Genomic DNA, 23,247 nt, shown 5'->3' on the forward strand with positions numbered 1-23,247 from the left:
CTCTTTATAAGTACAATTGGAATCATCAACAAATTGTACTGAAGCGAGCCGGTGTAGTGACACACACCTGTAATCCCAGCACTTGGGAGGCAGAGGCAGGAAGACCGTTGCAAGTTTGAGGCCAGCCTGTACCACATAGTTAGACTCTGTCTCAACACCACCCACCCCCAATACTGTATGGCAGTAAGGCCCTTCAGCAGTGTCGTGGGCAGGCTTTGAATATCAAAGTATAGTCTAGATCTCTCAAATTCAAAGAAGAAGTTTCTTTTAAATTGATGAGATAACGCCAAGTGTTTAATTTGCTGCCTGATGCTTACTCTAGTGATAATGATGTAAAGGCTTAAAGCTTTTGAATGATAGAGGTAACTTTCAAGCAACTAATAATGATAGGTAGTATTTATTAAAGTATATAATATGCCACGCAGTTCTGAACACTTAACGCATACAATCTTCACTTAATCTTCAAGACAATCTGAGGGAGTAGTTCCTTATCAGGCAGGGAGGGAAATTAAGGCCCAGAGTAATTCATTGGCCTGAAGTCATAAATCTAGTGGGTAGAGGAGCCAGGATTTGAATTGGGATGGCCTGCTGTGCACTATACATACACAAATAATCCATAATGTCACACACACACACACAAATATGAGGGATGAGCTCCTTCTGAAGCCTCAGGCGTGATATCTCCTGGCAAGTATTTCACAAGTTAAAGAAAAGAGATTGTTTTGCTAGCAATTACCTGTTGGGTCAGAAAGGACTGTGCAGGGGTCTCAGCCCCCCAAAAGAAGTTACCTTTTGTGGCTGTCCGCTCCTCAGCCAGGACAGAATGTGGCCCTTTAATCTGCTTCTCCCATCTAGAACCCTGTGATTGTCCAGATACTCAGGGCAAGCCCAACAGTCTGCAGATGATAAAAATAAAACCACGGTGAAAACAGCCACATAATCAGTTGCTATGGCTACCTCCCAGGCTATTTTATGAGGGTTTGTCAAGGTAGAGATGGTGCTGGAGGATAAGGTGGTGATGGGGGGCCATTCAAAGTTTCCCTTGATGAATTTCAAATCTCTCTCCTACAATGTCCTTCTATGGCTTATGATTGCCTTTAGAGTAGGCTCCTCACCTGGCATGCTCCGCCCTTCCCTTCCTCTGGCTTGCTCTGTCTCCATCCCATCTTCTCCAAGTTCTTCCCACTAGATTGTACAAATTTTGTTCTGCATGCGTTGCTCTCCACCACCTCCAGACTGTTTCATGAGTTCTCTTTCTAGAACTCAGCTCCTTCCTTCTCTCCCTCCTACTTTACTCCTCCTTCAGGTTTCATTTTACAGGTCATGTTTTTTGGGAACCAAAGTACCAAGAATGTGAAGCCTCTGAATTTTACCTCCTTGGCAAGCTAATCTATTAGCTGGCCACATCTTCAAGGGTACTGTAGAATTCACAAGACCCTGGGTGAGACACAAAGGGTAACTTAGTACCTGAAAAGTCTAGAGCAGCAGCATTTTTGTGTTAGTTCTCCACACCTTGGGTCCTTCCATGTGATGTAAAGAGGGACAGGGGACATGTGTGCACCAGCGAGCTACATTACAGGAGAGCAACTCTGAGCTGAGGGAACCCAAGTCTTGTCTACAGGGCAGCGAGCGTGACCATCCATTGCACCAGTGGGGGGCGTTATTTCTCTCTCCTAAGGCTGTTTGTGTGCAAAGATAGCCCAGAAAGAAGGCAAGTAGGACCTCTGCTTTCAGGCGTACAGAAATCCAAGAGATCTGTGGAGAATTTTCTCCCAGTGACTCTGGGTCACCTCTCTTGGCCCTCCCACCGAACTTCATTCATCTCAACTGTCCTCAGTTGAGGGAGCCTTTCCTTCATCTCCCTTCTCATGATCAATGACTGTCACAAGAGTCATAAATTCCCATAGAACTTTTACTGTAGGGCATTTATTTACCTATCTGTAATTGCGTGCTCATGACAGATTATTTAACATCTGCTTATCCCATTATGTTATGTAGTGAGGGCAAGGACGATGTCTATTTTCACAGCTGTAGCAGTGTTGTTCAGTGCAATGCCTACTGTGTATATAGTATTTGTATATAGTAGTAACAATGAAATGATTATTGGAGAAATGATCTGTTGGATCAAATTGAATAAAAATCCCTGGGATGTGAGAGAAATGAGGTAATCTGTTCAAATTCCCTGAACTACAATCCTTTTTTCTTTCCCAATCATGGATGCTTACTCATATTTTGTCTCTACACCATTGTGCTGGAGGATTGTTGATTATCCATGGCAATGAGAGGAGGGCAGGAATGACTTGGGTGTGAGTGAGAAGCATCTGGTCTACCTGGGCTGTAAGATTTTCCTCTCAGCTATTTCCTGCTTTGGGCTTCAGTGATAATCCAGATTAATTTAAGACTATGAGACACCCATGAGGCAGATGAATGAGTGGTTCACAGTTAAGACTACTGTGGAGATTATGAAATAGCCTACAGCTATTCTTGGGCTAGTCAGCTCCCATATGAACTCTGGACTGGCCTTGTAAATTTGCTTTGGCCATGGATGCTTGGCAAATACGACATGTGTTAGTTCACTCTGTGTTAGTAAAATGAAATGAACGAGGCTGGATAACTTTATAAAGAAAAAGGATGTACTGGGCTCACAGTTTGGGTAGTTCAAGGGCCTACCAGTAGGGGTGGTGTTCTTGCTTTTCCCCAAAGCAGCGCGTGGTATCACACAGCAAGAGACAGGGCAAGAGCACACAAGTGTGTCTCTTTTGGTCTCTGTTTCTTCTTATAAAGCCACCAATATTAAATGATAGGGATCGCACCCTGATGAGTTTATCTAACCCTAATTACTTCTCAGAGGCCAGAGCTCTAATCAGATTAAATCCCTACCCTCTCAAAAAATAAAACAAAACAAAAAAGGGCCAAGGATGCAGCTCAGTGCAAAGGCTCTGGGTTCAATCTCAATTATTTCATTAAATAAATATCTGTTGTTTTCAGTCAGTAAGTTTGATGGCTTGTTACACCGTGAAAGCAACAGATACAACCACAGTATATTTAGGTCTAAATCCCAAGATCACCATTTATTTGTTTAACCTCAGCAGAGTTCCTTGACCTCTCTCTGCCTCAGCTCTTCTTCTAGGAAACAATGATTAAAATGGATCATGTACTTTAAAGCATCAGTGTACACATTAAATACGTTCAGTTTTTAAAAGACCGCAGAGCAGAACCTGAGACAGAGGAAGCACTGTACACAGACATGGCTATTATAAAGGCTTACGGTTTCTACCACCCGTCCCAGGTATAATTAAGACAAAAACTGTTTGAAAACACGGATACATGTAAGGCTATCTATAAAGTTTGTTTGGGAACTGTGGAGTATGTGCCGCCAGCCCCCAGCCCATTTGTGTGCACCCCTATTGCTAACTCGTGTGAGCAGTTTGGCGTGGGGGACCCCGGCGCTGGGTGAGGGGATCTCCCTCGGGCCACAGCGAGTGCCCTGCAGCAGCCACCGCATTCCAGAGGCTCAGGGCTATGCAGCCAGGGAGAGACAGCAGTGAGGAGTTCACACGCATGTGGGGGTCCCGGGAAGGCTACGATCCACAGCGACGGTCTGCGAGTCCACGCTGGCCAGAGCCTCTGCTTTCACCACTGGGGGACTGTGCTAAGCAGAATGGGGTGCTTAGAGCATGGGGGCCACGGCCAGGCCCCGGCACCACTGCCTAGGGGTCTACGCAGACCTTTGACCACTTTTCCAGACAGGGCAGTGATGAAGTTCTACTCTTTCAAAATTGCTACCGAATGGTCCACCAGAAAGGGACAAACAGGTCTCCCTACCCTGTGCTGTGAGATCGTGGGGGTGTCATTGTGAGCTGACCCCTGTCTTTGAAGGCTCTGGTTTACATCCTGCCCATTATTCGTTACCAGGTCCCTACAGTCTCAAAATGTTTAACCAAGGAAAATACGAGTACTCGAAGAGAAGATGTTACATGGAATGTTTTGACTTCCAGCATTTCTCCACCTTTTAATCTTACATTGTTTTCCTCCTGGGTCCAAAGACCATACCACAGATAAGGGGGCCAGGGAGGAACTCAGAGCGCAGCCTTTGATAGCACAGAGCTCTGCATCCCAGTCCCAAATGGGAAACTGACTGTGGGCATGAGTGTGTCACGAAGTCTCACCGTGCCTCGGTTTCCTGAGAAATGAAGGTGATAGGGTTGTTCAAAGAGATAAGGCAACGTCCCATTGTTCTCTGCAATTAGGGCTCCGAGCACCCACTAGGTCACTCCCTGCCTCCCCGCCTCTGCCCAATGGAATGACTTCATTCTACCCAAGAGGAAGCGAGGAGCCCAGAAAAGGGAAGTAGATTGTTCCAAGCATCACACAAATTGGTGACAGGGCCGTTCTCTGAGCGCGAGCCCCCCTGAGTTCCGAGCCCTGGCTTTGCCCCTGTACCCTCGGATGAGGGACGTCTTCCCACCCACGCGCCGGCCTTCTTGGCTCTGGCTGGACGAGGGAGAGGCACCCGGATGGAGAGGCGGCTGGCAATCCTGGCTTACAGGACTTTTCCCTGGTGCCTTCTGTTGAAGTCGCAGGGCGCAAGCTGCATAGAGAGGTCCTCGCGCTGAGGGGGGCCATGGTGGCGGTGGAGAGGGGACGTCCCACGCAAAGGGCAGCCGTGGCACAGCAGGATTCATCACATGCGGGACAGGTACGGCGAATCTGCCGCGGAGCCTGGGGAGCGGCATCAGGCATGGAGATGGGGCAGAGGTGTGGAGAGAAACGCACATGGGGGGTGGGCAGGGCTGGCGAGCGGGGCTGGCGAGCGGGCCTGGCCCCAGCCAGCCCCTAGCAAATACCTAGGGAATAAAGGTGGATGCTGGAGGAACAGAGGCGGACCCAGCCCTTGGACCCAGCTGAATTTTGTTCACGCCCTGCTTCCCAGCCTCGTCAACTAGCCTGGTCAGCCTGTTCTTGGTTTTCTGGGATTTGTCATCCCTAATGGCCCGCAGAAGTTCTAGTCAAACCTCTCCTCCTGCCTCTTCTGTGAGCTGAACTCTCCTCTGTAGCATGCGGTGTACAGCTGCATTGGCAATTGAGGGCTCAGCGCAGAGGAGGAGCTGTCTGAGGATAGGCTGGAAGAGAGCTAGGAGGACTGACAACCTCCTTTAGCCAGACGTTGTCCTCCCCTCCCTCCCTGTACTGGAGACTGGAACCAAGGCCTTGCACATGCTAAGCAAGTCCTATAGCACATCTCCAGCCCCTTAAAATTTTTTATCTCAAGACAGGGTGTCACTAAGTTGTCCAGGCTCACTTCAAATTTGCATCCTCCTGCCTCAGCCTCCCAAGTAGCTGGGATTACAGGTCATGCATATATGTACAGGTCAGGTGTGTCATGTAACCATGCCTGGCTGATTTTTAAATTGCTGCTGTAGGGAACAATCCTAAAGCTTAGAACACCTGTTGGGCACTCTTTCTGGATGGGTCCAGCCACACGGCCTTTGCTCGGGGTGTTTTCTGCCACCGTAGGTAGATGACAGCTGGGCCGCAGTCATCAAAGCCTCGATTTGGCAAGTTGTCCAAATGGCCACTTACCTGGCTGGCAGTTATCTGTCCATGAGATGAGGGGTGAGCGAGCATGCACAGTGTGAGTCCCAGAGGCAGACGAGCCAAGGGAGCCCACCACTCGCCCAGGGGTGTTTCAAGGCAGCCATGTAGACCGAATACTGGAAGGGGCTGGCAGTAAGCGCTAACTGAGATCGATGGTGGGTGTGTCGCGGAGGGACAAAAGTGCAGGGAGCCGCAGGTGTTTATTCAGAAAGCTTGTGTGTTCTACCAGTAGGCAGAGGCCTGCCCCTCAGTCACCATTTCCAGGTGCCAAGAGAGTAAGTCTTGTCCATACGAAAAAGTGCTGGTTTGCTTGGAGCTCCCAAAGTTGGGGAGATGTACTGTGAATCCCTCCTGGGGTGGACAACCTTTGCTCACTTTGGCCATTGTGCAGGGAGGGACACAGTCACGAAGGAAGGGGTCTTTGAGAAATGCTACCTCTAACATGCATCACACTGTGGTGGGGAACTGATTCCAGAATTCTCCAAAACCGTCCCTGGAGCAAGCAATGTTGTCTCTTAAGTGGAACAGCAGCAGGCGTGCTACAGCCTACTAGATCCATTAGAACAGAACCCTGTTGCTACTCCACAGTTGGCCTTACCTTTGCTCCAGGTTTTCAGGGGCACAGGCATCAGCCTAAATGAAGCTAAGAGGCTCGATTGAGATTGACAGTGAAACCTGAACCTATTTCTACCCAACTTCTTTCTTTAAATGATTCCTAGACAGGCTGAAGAGTGAACCCAATGCTGGAGATCATGCTTTGTAGTGACAGTGGGGTGACTGGCAGGCTGAGCAAATTCTGGGCTTGGCTGGTGGTGGCAGAGACACAGAGGAAGAGGAGCGAGGGAACCAGGAGTGTGGGCGGGAAGCAAGTAGCTGAAATGAGGGCTTGTGAAACTAGGAAAAAGCTCCTCGATGGGGGAGAAGAGGACAAGATACTGGATGCCCAGTGTCACCGATGCATGGGTACAGTGGGGAGGGTAAGCGGTCACAGCTGGGGAATTGGCGTTTATGATGCAGGGAACCTCTAGGAGATGCCCAGAAGCTCCAGGATGGCTCGGGTTTAACTGGGGGATACCAGGGTTGCATAGTCAAGGAACCAGGTCTCTGTGGAGGACCCAAGAGGTCTTAGATGTCAGTGGTGAGGCACGAGAGAGAGAAGTGGGAATGTTTTTTTTTGTGGTTGATTTTGCTTAGGTTTGGAAGAGTGGATGAAGAAGCAAGCTCCAGAGAATTTGAAGATGAGAAAGGTCCAGGGGACGGATGTAGCCCCGAGGTGGAGCTCTCTGGGGCTATGAACTGCTCTCCGTTTCCAGCTCAGGCAGCTACATATGCAGGAGCCTGTGGGGGCCTGGCTGCCTCTGGGTTTTACTCAAATCTCACATAGTCTGTAGATCTCGACAAATCATCCCAAGAGCAAATAAATGGTGGGCAGCCAACGTGGTGGACCCCGCTGTTCCTAGGGTGATGCAATCACACACGCGCCCACAGCCTTAGGGGAGGCAAAAAAGCTTCTGTGGGCTCAGGCACCCCTCCATATTGGCATGCTTTCATGGCTGTGTGGAACCTGCAGCAAAGAAAGTCACTCACAGCCTCCGAGGCCAGAGGACGTATCCTCGGCTATGGTAATTTCCACACTAATTTCTGCTTTACCAGTTCACCCGTACTGTGTTCCTTTCAGGGCCAGCAACTACGTACAGAATTGGGGCACTCGTGCTACAGATTTTTCCTTTGTCATATCTTCGGGGTGGGGGGAATAATCATTTTAGATGCTAAACAAGGACTCTTCCCTTATTCCATGGCTTTCCCTCTCTGCCAAGTCGGTGTATTTTAGTGCTTGAGAGGAGGGATTGTGGGATGAAAGGAAGGTGGACGTTTGCTGTTGGGGGAAGGATTTGGAAATAGCCAAGTGACTGCACCCAGGGTGACTCTGGGGCAGAGATGAACAGATCTCAGCAGGGACTCTCCTGGGGGCGGACTGCAGGTGACCGAAGACGGAGGAGACAGGAGGGGAGCAGCACAAGGCCTGGAGGATGCCAGTGTGGATGGTGGGCAGGGATACGGGACCAGTTCACCCTCTGGCCGCCCTGCCCCCAGGATGTAGTGTCCCACCCACCCGGGGAACAAGTGGGAACTTTCTGGAGTGGCTGAGGTTGCATCTCCATGACCCAAGGAAACGAGCTTGAGGTATCAATGAAGATCAGCGTACAGCACCACCCCAGAAGACTCAGTTCCTTGCGGCTCCAGTTTGTGGGCTGAAATCCTTACCTCTGGAGGGGTAACTCGCAGGGACTCTCATCAGTCATGTTTTTAGGTTAAAGTGCAGCCTACACCAAGCTGCAAGGAAAGCAGATAGGAGGACATGAGCAATAAAAGCCTCATCCCCTGGGGCCACGCAGAGAACCAGCGAGGAGGGATGAGGTGGCTCCGAGAAGTTACTACCGGGTGGTAAAGGCTGCTACCTGGAACAAGCGTGAAGGAGGGCTGGAGTGGAGCAGGAGACAGGAGGGCAGAAGGCGGAGGATGGTTCGCCAAGGAGATCTCATGAACGCGGCGTTTCTTATGGACTCAGAGCCGGCGCTGGAGTGGGCCGGCTGGGCCGTCAAGGCAGAGGAGAGTGTGGCACACAGCGGGTCTCTGAGTTCACCCCACGGCGGCCCTCAGGAGGGTCAGGGAGGACCCCCTTGTTGGGATTCTTCCGGCCACCAGGTTCTCCGGGGCTGAGCCGTGCGTGGTCAGGGCTCCTGGCCTCCGAAGCGGGGCCCTCATTAGCAGTCTCCTGCGCCCCAGCAAGCGCGGGTCAGAATAGTGTAGACACAAACGCCGGCGTTGCTGATTGACTTCTTTCCATTGAGTCCATCCCTATTAGGGATCTGCTGGTAATTATCCGGCTCCACTCCGGCCTCCGGGGGCCTGTATTCGGCAGCGGTAATGAGTCTGAGCGGCCTCGCCGGCATAATAAACAGCGTCGGGACGCTCAGAAGGGCACTGCCTTCCGCTCTTCACAGGGCAGCTCCGGCTTGGCTTCAAGGACGACGCGGAGACTCGCGATCACAGGCGAGCTGTAATTGCTTTTGTAAAACCGCAGATGAGTAGCAGGCATCGAGGTCCCCCAGTCTCCACTAAGGGGCGAGCTCTTTATTGTCTCCCTTGTTTGGAAAGTAAGTGGGAGGAGCAACAACAGCAGCTATCATTTAGTATTTATTATGTGCCAGGTTGGGCGGGAGGTGCGCCGTGCACATTCTTTGATTGAAAACTCACAGTTGCCTTCTGAGACTGGCACCTCCATTGCCCCCATTTTACAGATGTGGAGCCGGGGCCCTGGTTGGTGCACGTGGAGTAGTCTTTCTTGTTCTCTTTTGTTTTCAAGCTTGATGGGAGGGGTGACTTTAAAGGAGGTGGAAGTAAGACAATAAGACGGTAATACATTAATTATTTATTTTTGTACTGAGGATGGAACTCAGGACCTTGCATTTACGAGGCAGGCACAGTGCCACTGAGCTGAATCCCTAGCCCAAGACAATATTTTCTTAATGTAAGATCTTTGTCTTGGTTCCTATTTCTCTTATAAAGATGGAAAACTACATCAGTGACTTCTGAAATCTACCTGAGAAGTGGGTGGTGGTGGTGGTACACACCTGTAATACCAGCACTCTGTGAGGCTGAGGCAGGAGGATCACAAGTTCGAGCCCAACCTGGACAACTTAGTGATGTAGTAAATCCTGCCTCAAAATAAAATATTGAAGAAGGGCTGGGGACACTGCCCAATGTGAAGGCCCTGAGTTCAATCCCCTGTACAATCCCTCTATTAATTTCCATGTTCACCCAAGTTACTCTATACCCCCAAAAGATCACAAGCACCCCAGCAAGAGCTCCTAATAACCACATGCATAACATCTGGGGAAGAAAGTAGCTTTGCAAGACAAAAGAGATAATTTGTTAAGAATTATAAAAAAGAAGTAAACATATGGGCAAAAGACTGGAAATATGTAGCCAGCCACCTGAGTGGGAGAATTCTTGTTGATTTTCTCCTTTTTGTTTGCTAAAATAATTCCAGTTCTAATTTAGAATTATCTCTAAAGCAGTTATTTTTTTTTAAAAAAAACAACCGTAAACACTCTCCTACAAACTCAGCTGTGGGTATAAACCATTTCAAAGAAGGAGGAAATGAAATGCAAAATCTTCGATTTTATGGGATTAGCTGAAGCCACATTTAGGAAAAATAATTGTCTTGAATGCTTTAGTTGTTAAGGGGGTAAAAAGTAAAAATAAATGTAATGAGAATTGACCTCAAGCATGAGAAAGAGGACAAAAAAATGAAGTCAAGGAAAGGAGGGAAGATTTTAAAAAAGAACAATTATAAATTGAACTAGAAAAACCTAAGGCCAATAAAAAAATGGGCAGTCTCACCCAAGACCTGGTTCTAGGCCAATGAGGTAAAATACCTCTTGTAAATCTAAGAAAATGAGCAAAATTCTAAATGGAAAAAGAATCAACATTATGGAATTAGAGATAATTTGAAATGAATTATTAAAGGATTATACTATAATACAGTGCAAATAAATTTAAAATCTGGATGAAAGGACTTTTAAGGAAAATACTAATGACTAAATATGACTAAAGAAGTAAGTGAAAAATCTAAATAAACCAGTATCCCAGAAACAAACAGTAAAAGTTTTATACAAAACCCCACTTTGCCCAAGGATTTTGTGCCCAATTTGTAGATGAGTTCTTTAAGCATGCAAAGGATGAGAAATTTCCAGACTACTTGAATTATTAGAGCAAATAAAAAGATAAACTTCACAGATAATTTTATGAAGCTACCAAAATTGAAAGCAAAATCTTGAAAACATGCACAAAAAAGGAAAAATATCAACCTTAGGAACAATGATTTAAACATCTGAAATCAACTCCCAGTCCTGGCCCCCAAGTCTAACAGGGTGTCCTGCAGATCCAGACCCACGTGTCACAGGCACCAGAGGCCAGAGAGCCACTGCTGTGAGCTCGGGAAGATGGCGCAGGGGTGAGCAGCAGAGAGAGGCCCTCTCCGAGGCTTGTTATTCAAAATTGAAGTCGGCCAGGAGTGTGAAGACAGAGTGGACTGCAGCAATTGGCGAGCTGCTGGGACCAGCGCCTCCTATGGAACCTGGACCTGCTCTGGGGGGAGGGAGCTCAAGCCTGCAAGAGCACCCAGCAGAGTTCTAACCCTCAGGAGATCAGGGAGCTTAGTTCTGGCCTCACAGCCGGGGAGCACTGAACTTCAGCTGGCTCACTGAGATGAATATGCTAGGCTCTGCATGCTGCCGCCCATGTACACCAGCAGCAGCAGTCACACCTCGAAGGGACCTTGCCTGCCTGCCTGCCTGCCTCTCTTCCTTTCTCTTTCTTTCTTCCTTTTCTCTTTCCTTCATTTCGCTTTGTCGTCCCTATTTTTGTTCCATTCTGTTATTTTCTTAATTGTTCTTCTTATTAAAAGAGTGTGAATATAGTTTCTAGTTTTCCTGTTGCTGTTAGTTTGTTCTCTTCTTGTTTCTGTCCTTCCTTCTCTCGTTTTCTCCTGTCTTCACCAGTTTCCCAAAGTTTGCATGCTCCACCTGTCTAGCCCTACTGCTAACCTCTCCTTCTGTCTCTCTCTACTTCCCCCAACTCCTTCGAAGTCTTCTTCCCAGAGGGGAAGGCGGCTTTACTGAAGGGCTTACTAACTGTAAACATTTTTCTGGTTGGTCCTTGATTTTGATATAGCACCACAAGACTATTTATGCAGTTAAAAGTGTCAGAATAATAGCCGCCACAATTTGTCATTTTCTAAGCTGTGTTTGATGCTATTGTTGTTGCTGATTGTATTACTCTGGTCAAGGTGACATGATGGCTTTAGTCGGTTGTCTTTACTGGTATACCACGACTGAGATTGCTTAAAGGCCATTACAGACTCAAAACCCAAAGGCCAAATATTCTAGGAAGACAACCCAAGAAGTAGTAACTTCCTAAGGGCTCTAAATACTAGCAATATCAAAGAGGATAGCAGAAAACAGAAAGCGGTCCCTTGTTCCTGGGTAGGAAGAATACAGTGAAAATGGCCACACTTCCAAAACTGCTGTATAGATTCAATGCGATTCCAATGAAAACTTCAAGAGCATACTTCACAGTCCTTGAGAAAATAATCCAAAAATTCATTTGGAACAAGAAGAGACCCAGAATAGGAAAAGCAATTCTAGGCAACAAACACAAGGCAGGGGGTATCACAATCCCCAACTTTGAAACTATACTACAATGCTACTGTGATTAAAAACAGCATGGTACTGGCAAAGAAACAGACTTGAGGATCAGTGGAACAGATAAGGAGATGCAGAAACAACTCCTGGCACACTTAGCCACCTCAGAAACACTAAACCTGCAGAAAGAGAGGTTAAGTAGAACTCTTGAAGACATTGGTGTAGAAAAAGACTTTATGAACATAACTTCAGTCACATGGGAACTAGCACAAAGATGGGATCCTATCTTATTAAAAAGCTTCCAGACAGCAAGAGACACCACCAATGGAGTGAAGAGATACCCCACAATCTGGGAATTTTTTTTTGTTTTTTGTTTTGTTTTTTTTTTTTACCAGCTGTTCTTCAGACAAAGGTCTACTATCTAGAATATATTAAGAACTTAAAAAAATAAGACCTCCCATGTTTTAAGATCAAATCAAAAAATCGGTATCTGCAATGAATAGACATTTCTCAGACAAAGAAATAGAAACAGCGAATAAACTTATGAAAAAATGTTCATCACTGGTCACCCGAGAGATGCAGATGAAAACAATGCTGAGATTTTACCTCACTCCAGAAAGAATGGCTGCTATCAAGAAATCAATCAGTAACAAATGCTGGTGGGGTTGTGAGGAAAAAGGAATCCTTTTCCACTGTTGGTGGGAGTGTAGACTGGTGCAACCACTGTGGAAATCAGTGTGGAGATACCTCAAAAACTAGGATTAGAGGTTCCAGTTGACCAAGGTATTCCCCTGCTGGGTATCTTCCCAAAAGAAATAAAAGCATCATACCACAGCAATATATGTGCACCCATGTTTATAGTGGCAAAATTTGTAATAGCTAAGTCTTTCAAATAGCTCAAATGCTCATCAGCTGGTGACTGGATAAAGAAGATGTGGAGTCTTTTTTAAAAATATAAAATGGAATACTACTCAGCCATAAAGAAAGATAAGCTAGAGACATTTATAGCTAGATGGGTGCACATTGAAGCCATACTCTTACATGAAAAAAATAGGCACACATGTGTAAATACCAAATAGTTTCTCTAGTGTGAGGAATGGAAAGTGTAAATGAGGACCAAAATGTGTAATAGGGAATTCGAAATAGGAAGAGAAGGTCCAAAGGGGAGAGGGAAATGGGGAAATAGGGGAAAGGAAAAATATGAGAAAAGGAAAAGAGAGAAAAATGTCTTTGTAAATAGGGAGGGGTGGGGGGGTTGAAGGGAGGGCAGGAGAATGGGGAAAAAATAAGAACCAAGAGATATTATGTACATGTACAAATTCCCAATGGTGAACGTCGTCATACTATATACCTAAAGTATACCAATAAACAATACAGTTTTTTAAAAAATCTGAAATCAAATATCATCATATTAATTCTAATCAAGTTAATCCTAACACTATACTATGATTGTAATAAGGATGGTCCCACTAAACAGTCTTATCATGCAAGGAAGGCTTAATATTAGGAAAGTTATTAATATATCTGGTTATATCAGTGTGGCTAAAAAGCAAAGTCAAATTATCAAAGGCTGTGATAATAATCCATATTCCGTTTTTCTTAATATCTTTAGGTAAAAGTGCACTTTGATGAAGAATTTCTATCCTAAAACAATATCTGTTTAATTGAAAGTAAAAGAGAGATAATCCCACATGGTTAAGAGCCTATTATGATTTGTATATCATCAGCATTTAATGCTGTCAGTTTTCCAGTGAATATTTTCAAAGATAATAACATATAGTCAGAGATGGACTGAGACGTGGGAGCTGTTGTATGTTTCTGCAAACCTAATTTTCAAATTTAAGATGTAAATACTAAGAGTTGTAGGTGCTTGTAGAAACAAATGAAATGATTTGTGCTACTCGGGTATCTGAAATGAAATTAACAAGTGTTTCTTTTTATATCCAAACTAATATCCCTAATGGTACTGTTAAAAAATGTATGTTTTCCATTGCTTATGTAAACACACGGAAACATGAGTACTTCTTCTGCCTGCTCTGGTCAGCTACCAGTTTATCATGGATAGATTGTCTTCAAGGTAATACACAATACTCTATAGAGTATAGTTAAAACTGGTGTTTATTAAATGTTTGCTCTGTAGTTATAAAGCAGAGTGGCCAGGTTCTGGGTGCAGAGTAGACAGGAGTGGACTTCAGGCTCTCCACCGATGGCCTTGCAATTCAGCTCTGGCCCTGAAACTGCACACCCTACTGGGCAAAACACCACCCCTGCAATGATGTGGACCAACCTTCTTAGGCACCATTTTAATGAGTCAATAGCACATTCTTTCCAACAATCTGAGAACCTCTCCTGGAGAAGAACTGGTTACTGAAATATTCAGTAACTTTTGGGTACCTCAAAAATGCTTTGTTGATGCCTCAAATGACCAAGCATCTTTCTCCTTAATCCAGCTCTAAACTTACAGTGGGTCAGGGGCAGAAGAATGAACCTTCACATACTATATGTGGAAATTTGATGTAATCTTTGTATAGGGCATATGTACATCAAAATTGCATATCAGGTAACTTAACATAAAATAATCCATGTAAAGATTCTGTTCTGCCATTAAAATAATTTGAGATATGGACAGAGTTTTCTGGACAAAGATGATGACCAGTAATTTATTTATACCCCAAATGGAAACAGTGTAAACCTGGCCACTCTGCTTTATAACAGAGCAAACATTTAGTAAACATCAGTTTTAATTATACTACATAGAGTATTGTGCATTATTGTGCATTACCAGGAAATACAAGCACGGGTTATGCATGCAATGGAGTTCTATGTGGTTATCATAATAATGTTATAGAAGAATATTTATTATCCTAAGGAAATATTTACAGTATTTGGAAAATTGACAGTCACTGTGGGGCCTGCTTTTCCTCAGGACATAGCGGTACCTGTTGGACCCAGGAACAAACCAGACAAGACCGGACTCACTTCCTTTTCCCGGGTAGCTTGAGATCCAGTGAGCCCTATATTAATGCGGTATTAACATGGATGAGTGTGTTCTCCAAGCAAAGACGATGATGACTATTCCTCCAAGCACGGGAGCTGGGAAAACAGGCTTGAGCATTTCTCCTTGCCCAGTACCTTCTGGTCCCCTCCCCTCCTTTTCCCTGCCACCAGGGCAGGTGGCCAGGAAGCCACCAATGAAACCCACCGTGCTGTGAAATGCCAGAGTACGTGGAAGACGTGGTCTTCCCTCTTTGTCTTAGGGTCAGAGGATGAGTAGGGCCTTTGCTAATGCCCCCTTCCACTGCTCAAACACAAGACAATTACAGCAAGGCTCCCATCTAAGAAGAATGCTCTTGTCACCCCATAGAGTAAACAAACATGGTGGAAGGAGATGTAGGAAGAGGGAGGAGAAACGTGCCGGGGGCGGTGATCTCGGGATGACCAGAAATCACCTGCAGCTGGCAAATGCTCATGGTCCAGGTGAGGCCTGTTTGTTTCCCAGCTCCTCCTGAAAACCCAAGATTCTGGCCCAGCTGGTAGCTTGCTTAAAACCTGCTTCACGTTTCCTCACGTTCTGCGCTCAGCCCAAAGCTCTGCAGGATCTCAGAGGGTGCCATTCCTTGCGGAGTGCGAAAGGTGCCTCCTAGAATCTTTCAGGGTGCTGAACCTGCCCTTGCTTTTGCTTGTGTTTTGGAACTTTGAATTAGGAATTTCGACATGTAATGTGCGATTTGCTCAAAGCTGCCTCTAGCAGTGCTCATTTCTAGGACTGAGTTTTATTTGCTTCTTTGGGATTTTTCATTTTTTTCCAATTCTTCTGCCACGACCACGTTTCTTTCTTTAGGCAGAGAAGAGAGGGCAAATGACAATAAATGTTACATAAAGAAAAAACTAAAAGGTGCCCCGAGAGTCTGGCAGGCAGTGGAGCAGAGGCCAGCATTTACTTGTAAGTGAGAGGCTGGAAGCAGGCAATGAGGATTTCTAATGAGGCCAAGAGTCCAGGGAATGCACCAGAAGGGACCGTGATTACCATCTGAATCTAACAGCCTTCTTTAGAAACTGCTAAGTGCACAGCGTCCTGGGAACACAGAAAGACACGGAAACCCGCCCAAGAGCAGGGTAAGTTGCTCCAGGAAGGAGGGCTGCTTTCCTTCCTCCCTCTCCCTGAAAGGAAGTGAACGCAGGCTCTGAGCTGGGGAGAAGCTTGATTAATTGCCAAGCTGTGGCTAGTGAATAAAAGTTCAATTAGAATTGTGTTTGCTAATGAAATCCAAATGCTGAGCAGGAAGCTGGCAGGAGCAGCTCTGTTTTCTGTAAGCACAAACCAGGAAGCTGGAGAGTGGGCTTGGTGGGGGGCGCTGACAAGAGCGGGGAGTTACATCCCCTGGGCTGGACACATTGCCAGCGAGATTTCAGTCCAGCTCTGACGGAAACAAATTGCATTCAAGTGGGTAAGATGTAAACAGGTTTATACTTCAATGTCCTCATCTGTAAAATGAGGGTTATAATACCCTCCTCACAGGGCTATTGTAAGAATTAAATGGTGCAACTTATGTTAGTTTCCCTTCCCTTTTTCTCAAGTGAATTCAATGTCAAGGACAAGGCCAACACCTACAGGGGCAGCTGGGCCCTGCCTGGGGGAGTATTTGAAGGGACACGTTACAGTGTACATATTCTTTATGTATATGATGTCTTGCCTATCACTATGATCCCATGAGATATATAGTTTTATAATAAAGTCATTTAACTTTTCGTTTTGAAATAATTTTAGACATATAGAAAAGTTGAAAAAAAAAATAGTGTAGAGAGTTCCCCTAGGTCCTTGACCTAAGTTCCCCTAAGGTTAATATTGTATGGAACCAAAGTACAATTTCCAGCCCAGCAAATTAACATTGATGCACTTCTATTATATAAGCTGCAGCACTGACTTACATCTCACCAGTGGTTTCCCCAGTATCTTCTTCCTGTTCCAGGATTCAGGCCAGGACCTCATCCTGCATTTTCATCACTGTGTCTTCTTGGTTTCTCCCATCCAGGGCTGGTTTCCTGTCTTCCCTGACCTTGACACTGGGACGAGCTCTGGTAAGTTATTTTTTTCGAATATTTCTTAGTGTGGGTTTTCTCGGTGTTTTCTCCTGATTAAGTTGGTCTTCTGCATCTCTGGCAAGAACACCACCCACCAAGGGCTTCGTGATGCTCAGATGCCTTACGATACATTGTTAAACATATGAGTTGTGGAATTATGGTGATCCAGTAATGCCCCCGAGGCCCACAGTTTTGAACCAACCACAATCATGAGCCACATCCCACTGGTCCGGGGAGTGGGAAGGATTAATCGGTGTTAGAAACGCAGGATTGAAATTTAGGTGAGGGATTGTGATTGCACTGTTGTCTTTTGTACATGGATGTGAACAAAGAAGATCCCAGGTGGGCACACTGTGCTCTGAGCCCTCTATTCTGTAGCAGAAGCAGCACTCGTGGGTCAGGTGGACACAGGGCAGCACCTGCTCCAGATTCAGGCAAGCTCCACTCGGCTGTGCTGGCTGAGGCCACAGAGGAATGTGGATCCAGTGTGGCCAGATCTTCTAATTGCTTTTTAAAAGATGACCAGTAGTTTGTATTCCTGTGAGAAATAACGTAATTACTACATGTTGGATGTGAATTCAAAACAGTAAGAGAAACTCTGTGGCTCTTATGTCACCTCTGGGCAAAGAGCAGAAATCTGGGGAATGAGTTTTGAGATGAAGCAGAAGGAGGAGGAGGAGGAGGAAGAGCAGTAGGGGAAATCAATCTCTGAGGCCCAGAGTCTTGGCCTGAAGTCTGACCTAGCAGGACAGGGCAGCCCCTGGAGGAAGGGTAGGAGGTGCTGGGGGTGCCCCACTGAACACTGGTCAGAAAGGTGAAGAACCATGTAGCAGGAGTGCTAGAGGCCCACTTTTTCCCCTCCACTAACAAAACGCTGGTACTTAGTGGGGTTCACGGCCACTGAGAATAGACTGTTCCATCTCTCTTCCAGCTAGGTATGGCCACGAGATGAAGCTATGGTCAATGCGATGAAGAGGGAGCTATATATGAGATGTGATTTAAAAATACAGTGAATGTTTACAATTTAAAAATGTATTATGATCAAGAAGACAGTGTCACTGATCCTCCTCTAAGTAACCCCCCTCACTTTGAGCCCACTTAGCCCAGCTTCGTCCCTGCCACTTTCTGGAGCAGTTCTGGAAGGTCTCTTGTGAGGTGTGATAAAAAATATGATGAACGCTTCTGCTGAGTGCCATTCAATGGGAAGACAGAGGCTCAAACAAAGTACTAGGGCGTCCTCACCCACCTCATGCATCAGGTCTGGCACTGTGTGACTTCTGGCTCCTCTCCCCAAGTCAAAATAGCCATGAAGGTAAATGTTTTTAATCAATTCAAGCCATTGAGGCAGCTACAACAGAATGCAACTAAAGACAGGAAAGAGGATTCCCAGAACTGCTTCAGAAAGTGGCAAGAACAATGGGTTAAGTGTGTTCCAAGCAAGGATGAGTATTTTGAGGGAGATGATTGGCAATATCTCTAATGTGATAATTAAAAAAATATTTTTTGAACATTCGCTGTATTTTTCCATCACACTTCATAGGAAGTCCTAGCATCTGCTTAAAAGGTAGGGCCCATCCTTCTTTCCTCCTTTGCTTCCTCTGGCCTCCCACAACGTGAATGCAATGGCTAATTACAGTCCTCTTGGGCCACCCAGTGAGGGCCAAGGACCGTGGAGCACGAGGACAGAAGGAGGCTGGGTCCCCGGTGACCATAGGGTCAGCAGACCAGTCGTGGACTTCTTACTTCAAGTCTGGTTCTTACAAAAGGAAAATAAATTTCTATCTTGTTCGTGTCTCCGACACTTTAAGAGGTTTTTGTTTGTATTCATGTTGGGTGAGAAATAAGAAAATGTCATCTGTGGGAGCTGTGATGCTAGCGATCTGGCTGTGCCAAAGAGAAGCTGGAAAGCACTTCCTTTACATGACAAGGTAATGGTGCAATGAGAGAGAGAGAGAGAGAGAGAGGGAATATTCATGTAACTTTTGTTGCAGTCTACAGCATTGTTAAGATCCTTATATTTTGTTATTAGTTACGGTCACTACCCTCTCGTTGCTGTGCTTTGACTCTGTCCCCCCAAATCTCGCGTGTTGGAACCTCAGCGCAGTGGTGCTAGAAGGTGAGCCTAGTAGGATGTGATGCTCAGGAATGGATTTAACGCCTCTTTGCAGACCTGACTGGTTACTGAGAGAGCGGGTTGTTCTACGGCAAGACTGCTCCTCGAGTTCTGCTTTTCGCGGGCCTGCTTGCCTTTCCCCTTTCTGCCCTCAGCTGCAGTGGCACGAGGCTCTCTCAGATCTTAGGCTTCCCAGCCTGCAGCAGCGTGAACCAAAAAGAACTTCTGTTCTTTGTAAGTTAACCATTCTCAGGTATTCTGTTGTAACAACTGAAAATGGACCGAGACACTTACTGTACATAGTCGTAAGGTAAAATTTATCTTAAGACTGGATATAATGTACACAGCTTGCCATACTGTCAGCGGTTTCAGAATCCCCAGGGGTCTTGCAGCCTTTTCCTTGCAGGCAAGGAGGCCCTGCTGTGTGCCCACCAGCCTCAAACTCACGGGAGCAATGAGATCCACTTTGGTCAGTGCAAGTTGTCACTCCCAAGCAGAGCCCCTTAGAGGTAGCAGAGAGTTTCTGAGCTCTCAGTAGCATTGCAGTGCTGTTGGGATGAGGATAAGACAGAGTAGAACCCCAGCCCATGTGGAGTGAGCAGGAAACCTTTGCTGTATTCAGCCACTGGGATCTGGGGGTCGTCACGGCAGCAGAATCTAACCTGTTCTGACCAACACCAGCTAATTTGTCTAAAGCTAATACATCGCCGGTTCATTTAAATAGAAGGCTATTTTTCTCACTTTCCCCAAGGGGATTTTTAACTTCATTTTTTTAGTTCTTTGAAACAGTTTCCACAATTGATCCATTTTGTTCTTGTGGGTGTCTTTTTCTCTTCTGTTTGCTGAACAAGCTTCCTTGAATATGTATGTTTAATAAATACTCTCAGGCCTGTAGAGTTTTGAGCACGATTTACCAAACCTATCCATTTTGATTACTTTTGTCTCCTTGACTTCTTTTTTCGTACTGTGCATGCCCAAGTGTACTTCATGAGCTAAATCAAATTAATATGTTGTCAGCGTTCTCTCCTGCTTAAGGAGGCACTGGCGTTTTGACAGCAAGGATGACGGCACAAGATAGATGGGTTCGGGATTGTATTGAATTCCACTCTATTTTATTTTTCAGGATATTTAATTCATAAAGTAATTCTGGGATGACGAGACATAATGATACATATAACATGACTACCAACTGTATTTATTACTAAATTATAAAACTTTGCAGAAAATGCCAGTAGACAAGCTGGCAAAGAGCCCTTAAAGTCGTCGAGCACTCATTCAGTCAACACGTTTGTCTAGCACCTTCCATATACCAGGGACATAGCAAGGATTGGGACAGATGAGGACTCACGGAGTAGCGACCACAAGCAGATTTTAGGTCGCGAGTGTGACTGAGTGGTTTACTTCACCCTCATAAAATGAAAATGATCATCATTCCCATGGCTGTGTGGCGAACGAATGGACTCCTGCCTCCGGGGACTGGAGGCAGGAAATGCATGCAGGGTGGTCACCGTGTTGGCTTTAGACAAATGGTCCTGGACAGAGTGAGAGCAGAGGACGTGCCAGGAAACGAACAGCTGCCTCTCTGGAGCACAGTGCGACAGTGGAGGGAAAGAGAGAAACGGATGGTGGCAGGGAGGAGGGAAAGGGTTGCGCGTTTAGTTCCAAAAACGTAAGTCCACTGGCAGAGAGAGAATGAAAACAACAACAACAACAAGAAAAACACTTGAGGTCTCAAGAGAGATGGGACAAAAGGGAAAATAAAGTCATGGGAACCCCAGACTGCTGTAGAATGCAGGACACAGGCGCAGTACTGGACTCAAACAGGAAGAGGAGCTGCTGCTCTCAGGGCAGAGATGAAGCCTGGGATGGAAGCTGGAAGATGCTCAGGAACGGCCAGGAGGAGAGGCGGAATGTGACAGCCGTCAGCTGCCGGGAGCCCCGGCTCTGTGCAGGGACACAGGGCCTGGAAGGCAGCTTGCAGCAGGGGAGAAAAAGTGAGCAGCCTGAGGACGCTCCGGCCTCCTCCCTGCCCTCCGGATCTGCTCAGGGACTGTGCTGCCCTGCACCAGCGGCAGGACGTATCAGCGGGACAGAAGTATCTCGTCCTCTCCAGGCTTCTTTGGAGATGGCCTCACGGAGTCCTGGGAAGGAAGTCCTGCGATTTCTATCCTAAGAGGCGTGTTACTGTCTCCCAGGCTCATGGCTAAAGCCCTTCAGTTCTTGCTGTTTGCCATGAGTTTGAGAAGGACGAAGGAGGTAACCTGGCTTCCAGGACTGAGCATCCTCCACCTTTCCTTTCCCCAGGGGGCTCCGATTTTCCTGTGGAGATGTGCGTGAGCGTGTGTGTGTGTGTGTGTGTCTGTGTTCGTGTCCCTGCCTCAGAGCTGTGTAACAGTTCATATAACACTTTGCACAAGACTGGGGCAGCCCCCATGGTCCACCTCGTGGGATCAGCGCCTCGACTTGTGTGGAGTCGGAGGGAGCCTGGCTTAATGCTTCATTCATTCATTCCCTGCGCCCACCTGGAGCTCCTTTCTTTCCTTTCTTTCCTTTTTTTCTTACCTTCTTTCTCTCCTCTCTTCCCACCCCCACCCCCACCCCCTTTCCTGGGTACCCAGGGAAGGCTGAGCTGCTTTTAAACCCTTTTATTTTGAGACAGGGTCTCACTAAGTTGCTAGGGCCGGCCTTAAACTTGCGATCCTCCTGCCTCAGGCTCCTAGGTTCATGATCGACGCCACCGCGCCTGACTCTGGAACACCTTTATTGACCCTTCTTCGCTCAGATCATTTCTACTTGTACTGAGTTTCAGCTCGAGTGGCTCCTCCTCCAGGAAGCCCCGCTTCCCTCCTCCCCTCGTCGCTGTCTCATCCTCTAGACCTTAGGCATCTTGTATCTGCTCCCTGCAGCCCAGTTCCGCGCTCCTGCTAATAAGCGGGGCGACCCAATACCCACAGAACGACTCCGCGGCGCCGGAAAGATACACGACCAACTCCGCCTGTAGGAGGCGGTGTTTGAAAGGCAGCTCGGCGCGGGGAGGGCAGGGAGGTTTCCGGACCCTGAGTTGTTGCGGTTAAACCGCGTGCTGCTCCCCGGGTGGCTGGAGCCACCGAGGCCCTTACCTTTGCCAAAACATGGATGCTCCGGGGTCCTTGGCGATGAAATTAGGATCACTGGTTTGGAGCTGTTCTTTCGATCCAGCCTTTGCTGCTTTAGCACTGTGAAGCCCCAGGCAGGACTCCACGGCCCTGCCCCAGCTCTGCCCTCGGGGAAACCGGCCGAGGATCAGGGCCCCCAGAGACGCGGCTTGGCAAAGTCTGGGCTGCGACCGGGTCCCTCCCCTCTGTGCCCCCCACCCGCGGGGGCCGCGGAGGTTTCCGGGTTCGCGGCCCCACGGGGGGCGGAAGCGGGGCTGGGGCCGTGGGCCAGTGGCTTCAGCTGCTTCCTCCTCCTACGCTGTGAGCGGAGCTGCGGCTCACAAAGTGGCCCTTCAGTGGCTTTTTATAGCGGCACAAAAGCGCAGGCGGGAGGCCGGGCTCCTCCTCGGCGACCTCGAGCTGGTGGCACATCGCAGCTCTGGACAGAGGAGGCTGCGGGGAGCGAGTGCGGGGACCCACAGCTGGGCCTTTGCCGTCCGCCCTGCTGGCTGAGGAAGGGTGTGTGTGTGTGCGCGTGTGCGTGTGTGTGCGCGCTCTGCCTGGGGTCCTGGGTCCTAGGATGTCTTCGGGCTGGTGGCAATGTTTTGGGGGGTGGAGTGGGCAGAAGGGCCGCTGTGGCCCCACATTCTCTGCCAGAATTCCTGTGGTGGGAATTTAAACCTCAAATCCATATGAAAATGGTATTTGTAGAGTAGCCTGTGGGGGTTAATGACGGTTAGTTAGATGGGGTCTTGAACATGGGTCCTGTGATGGCTTTAGTGGCTTTATAAGAAGAGGAAGGGAAACCAGCAAGGGGAGGCTTGTTCTGTCTGGCCACGTGATACCACCTTATCTTGCAGCAGGAAGGACCTCACCAGACGCTGATTCCCTGCTCTTGAACTTCCCAGCCTCCAGAACCATTAGATTAAATAAACCTCCATTCTCTATAAAGTTCCAGACTAAGGCACCCTGAGTATGTCCACTGCCCTCTGTCTCTGCTGTCCATTCCCTGGTCTGCTCCTCCACCTTCCTCACTGCTGGGGTCACACATTCATCGCCTCTTGCCCCTGGTCCACTCTGCACATCTGGGTGTGAGAGATTGTTTTGGAGC

At 47.2% G+C, this 23,247-nt stretch overlaps 2 long non-coding RNA genes across 4 annotated transcripts in view; one reads left to right on the plus strand and one right to left on the minus strand.

Moving 5' to 3' along the window:
- The window catches only part of LOC109118053, a 27,736-nt gene extending 5,282 nt beyond the window's left edge, over nucleotides 1-22,454 (minus strand). The window contains exons 1-4 of one of the 3 annotated variants that reach the window (XR_004515188.1): nucleotides 22,122-22,454; nucleotides 16,737-17,427; nucleotides 8,058-8,982; nucleotides 5,365-7,932 (exon numbers count right to left, since the gene is read on the minus strand). This is a non-coding gene — a long non-coding RNA (uncharacterized LOC109118053). Of the gene's footprint in view, nucleotides 1-789; nucleotides 897-5,364; nucleotides 8,983-16,736; nucleotides 17,428-22,121 lie in introns of those variants that run through there. The other 2 variants (XR_004515187.1, XR_002025324.2) reach the window with 2 other exon arrangements.
- The window catches only part of LOC104861846, a 69,994-nt gene continuing 62,585 nt past the window's right edge, over nucleotides 15,839-23,247 (plus strand). Inside the window, exons 1-2 of the long non-coding RNA XR_004515186.1 lie at nucleotides 15,839-15,923; nucleotides 16,841-16,886. This is a non-coding gene — a long non-coding RNA (uncharacterized LOC104861846). The remainder of the gene's footprint in view (nucleotides 15,924-16,840; nucleotides 16,887-23,247) is intronic.

The sequence above is a fragment of the Fukomys damarensis genome, unplaced genomic scaffold (genome assembly GCF_012274545.1).
Source record: "Fukomys damarensis isolate Sample0158 unplaced genomic scaffold, DMR_v1.0_HiC HiC_scaffold_34, whole genome shotgun sequence".
Taxonomy (NCBI): Eukaryota; Metazoa; Chordata; class Mammalia; order Rodentia; family Bathyergidae; genus Fukomys; species Fukomys damarensis.